General features: G+C 34.2%; 1 long non-coding RNA gene across 1 annotated transcript; it reads right to left on the reverse strand.

The window, feature by feature from the left end:
- Positions 1 to 240: 240 nt before the first annotated feature.
- Positions 241 to 2,287, reverse strand: LOC104216998 (uncharacterized). Its single transcript, XR_708639.2, has 2 exons — positions 1,758 to 2,287; positions 241 to 586 (listed from the first exon to the last, which is right to left on the reverse strand). It is a non-coding gene; the product is annotated as an uncharacterized lncRNA (long non-coding RNA).
- Positions 2,288 to 4,058: the final 1,771 nt, after the last annotated feature.

A 4,058-nucleotide genomic window follows, 5' to 3' on the forward strand; every position in this document is an offset into this window, starting at 1 on the left:
TTTAAATGAGTTTTGACTTAAAATGCCTAAGATTAAACAAAGAGCCTCTATTCATGAAATACTCACTGTTTTTCAACTTTTTCAAGTGATATTTGTATTGTATGTAAGCTCAAATTTACAAATACTCTTTTTATTGTCAACTTCAAATTTCAGCTTTTACCAAATATTGTCCAAACGCCTATTGTATTAATCCTTAGTACAACTCAAACTGTTGCCTAGCATAAACTACCAAGAGAAACATGAGTCCACATCTTGCATTTAATTAGTACAATCTGCTAAGTCACCTTCACTACAACCAATGGACCCGGCTGAACCTGTTTTTTAGTATACAAAGCTACTTGAGTCGATTTTATTACTACTGGAGAGGAACTACTGAATGAACTAGTAAGCAAAACAGTCCAAAATAGTCCATACAACACAGTCCAAACAGTCATTATAATAACGCAAAAACAAGTACTAAGCATTTATTTAACTAGCAACTATAGACAGCATTTAGATGAACTCGGATCTGGCAGGTGCTTCTATTTCAATTCAACTCAGAGGTACATCAGTTCTTCTATAGTTCATAGGAAATCAGAAGATGTACCTGGAGATACAAAATGCAATGGAGAAGAAGAGAAAGTCAGCAACAATCAATGTAACAGTAGCAGTTCAGGACAGCTTCACAACCCAGCAGCAAGGATAACAATTTCGATTCCAAAACAACTCCAGAACCCAGTAGAAGACTCAAACAACACAATCAAACCCCGAAATTACTCGAATGTACACAGACTAACTCGAAACTGACTGAAATGCTTCTGAATTTTTACTGGAATAGAACTCAACCAAAATCCACCTCAAACAGACTCAAATGCACTCGCACTAGTCGCCAAACTTCTAAGTGCTGTTTAACAGACTCGAAATCATAGTAGAAACAGAGAATTTTTAACAGGAATTGAAAACAATTTGCAAAGGCAATGGAACAGTAAAAGCTTTTTTTGATTTTTCTGTTTTCGTAGGGTTTTTATTTTGATTTTGAAGGTTTGAATTTTCAAGCTAAGATCTGAAACTCAAAGGGAGGGAATTCTGGGGGAATTTGGATCTTCCCAAAAGCCCCTGAACAAGGCAAAGTGCCTGCCTTTTATAGGCACAAAGAGTGAGTATCAGATTTTGGTTTTTCTTCTAAGGTCCTTATTTATTTTCAGTTTAGTCCCTCATTTTAAAACTTACTACACAAGTAACTATCTCTATTTCTGCTGAAACATATATTAAAACCACATTCTAGAATAATCTAAGAGGTTCTAGCATAGTCTATTACCTTCCTACCCAGTTCCAATTACCCATATACCCCTGAACATATTTTAAAATCACTAAACAAACCCCCTCCTCTCCTCTGATTAATCCAGGGTCAATTAACAAAGCAAGAATCTCATAATCCCTACCCAACTCTTATTATTCCATCAGTTCACAAACACTAATCAATTCTGAAATTATGCTAAAACTAACACAAACATACTAATTGCACTGAATTTAGAGCAGAATCCATGAACAACAAATTAATTAAAAGAAAATGATACTAACGGGGAAAGACAATCACTAAAATCAGGAACTGACTAAACATCTGCTCTAATAGCAACGATTAACTAGGATTAAACTAAACTAAAAGAACACGAATCAAAACCACTTTAAACAAATACTGAATTATTAGCACCAAAAGATAAACTAAACTCGTAAGAACTGGAGAAAATAAGAACACAAAAAGGAAAAACAAAACTTACTGATAAAGAAACTCCGGCCATTCATTATTTTCCAAAGTCGGCCAATTCTGATGATGTTTGAACGCCCTAGATGATGGAATCTTCATGCAGATGATGAAAGTATCATATTGTGCCAATTTGGCACGATTTGGCACACTTAGGGTTTTGGCCGGAAACATTTAAATTAAAATTCGAAAGGTTCCGGTTGGATTCGAAGAACGAAACTTAGGGGGTTTGACAGAGGAGATGAAGGCGGTTCTAGGGTGTAAATTTGGTGGAGTTTGGGAGGGGTTGTGTCATGGCCGGAAAACCTTTGATTAATTATTCGAGATGTTTGGCTGTGATTCGAAAGAAACCAAAGGCAGGGTTGGAAAGAGGGAAATGAGGGGCATTGGTGGTGTAATTTTGAGGTTGATTGGAGACGGTAACGTTCGCCGACGGCGGCGACTCCGGCGGAGTTGCAGAGAATGTACGAGGAAGGAGGTGAATGTCTTAGGGTTTCTCTACAATATTCAGACACTTTTATTATTCAACAAAAATTGACACAAGCCGTTGGATCAGGGAAAAATCGATGGTTATGAATTATGATTAATGGACGCCTAAACGGCGTCGTTTGGGAAGCCTCAGAACTCGGACGGGCTTGGGGAACGGGTTATGGGCTGATGTGGGCGGGTAACCGATTTGGGCTAAACGGTAATAATGCCAAAACGGCCCAACTTGATTTTCCAATTAAAGGCAACCCTTTTTTTTTTTTTTTTTGTAAAATTGTTTTCCTTTTTATTTCTTTTTCTGCATTTTCCTTCTAATTTTCTTCTTTTATTTCTCAATGTTTTCATTTGTATTTATATTTTCATGATTTTCAAAATGTAAAAATTAAAACAAAGACCTAATATAATTCAAAGTTAAACTAATTAACTCCTAAAATTGTTTAAAAACTATTTCGTGACGAATTCACAATTAAAACAATTAAAAAGTGAACTATTTTTGTTATTTTCTTTATATGTGAACAATTTTAACTACTGATTAATACTAAGAATATGAAATTAAATCCCAAACACATGGCCAATGTATTTTTGTATTTTTTATATGAACTAAAATGCACAAATAAAATGCAAACAATTAACAGAAAATAACACAAAATTCACAAAATTGTAAAATAATGAAAGAAATCATTTTGTTTGAATTTTTGGGAATAATTCATATATAGGGCAAAAATCACGTGCTCACAAGAAGAAATATGACGGCATTTGACTATATTTGCAATATATCGAGTAACAAGATGAATTGGAATTTGAAGGTACAAATAGTGAGATTGTGGCACGTTCCAGACCGCAAAAAACTAGACAACACCGTCTCCCTTGAATTAATTATTCAAGACGAAAAGGTCCATTCTTTTTTAGTTGCGGTTATTTTTTCATAAAAGTTTGACTACAACACTGTACGACTGATTATTTGCCTGACTCTGTATTAATATGAATTTTTTGATTCTAGGGCGATCGTATTCATAAGATTGTTGGCCGATCACTTATACGTATGTTCAAATCAAAGATAAAAGAATTGGGTTTGTACGTTATGAAGAAATTTGTGGTTGGACCAAATTATACAAAACTTAAATACACGCGACATAAATTGAAGTTGGCATTTACTCATAAGACGATTGTCGAGGAAGCAAATGATCATCTTTTTGGTATGACTATCTTCGACTTAAAACCTTATGAGTATTTGATAAACAAAATTAATGTTGAAGAAAGTGAACTCTTCGGTAAGTATTCAATTTGCAGTTCTTTTATTTTAATGTCTTATCAACTTTCTCCTGATTATTTTTTAAATTATTATAGATGTCATTGGAGAGGCTGTAAGTTATGGTGAGGTAGAATCCCATAACCAAGGTGATAAAACCAACAATTATATGAATGTGGAACTTGAAGATCGTGAGTAAGATTGCGTCTATGAATTTACTTTGTTATATATTTTAACATGATTACTTATCGTTGTCTGATTAAGTTTTTCTATATTAACATGATAACTTATCCCCGATGATCTTCTCATAAATAATTGTGATGATCCAATATCGACAATTGTTGAAAGTACATATCCAAATTTCTTTAACCATATCAATGACATTGATTACCTCCTGCAAAGAGCAATTCGTGCTCCGACTCTTGATATGGTTGAGTCGATCAATGAATATATGGTTTCACTCAATCATAGTCCCGAGAAGACATATTTGAGTTCTGATACAGTTTGTATGTCTGATCATTCTTTTTCAGCTTTGGAGCACGTACATACACCCAAATTCCTAAACAGTATTAAATGTTCCGG

Source organism: Nicotiana sylvestris, chromosome 6 (genome assembly GCF_000393655.2).
Source record: "Nicotiana sylvestris chromosome 6, ASM39365v2, whole genome shotgun sequence".
NCBI lineage: Eukaryota > Viridiplantae > Streptophyta > Magnoliopsida > Solanales > Solanaceae > Nicotiana > Nicotiana sylvestris.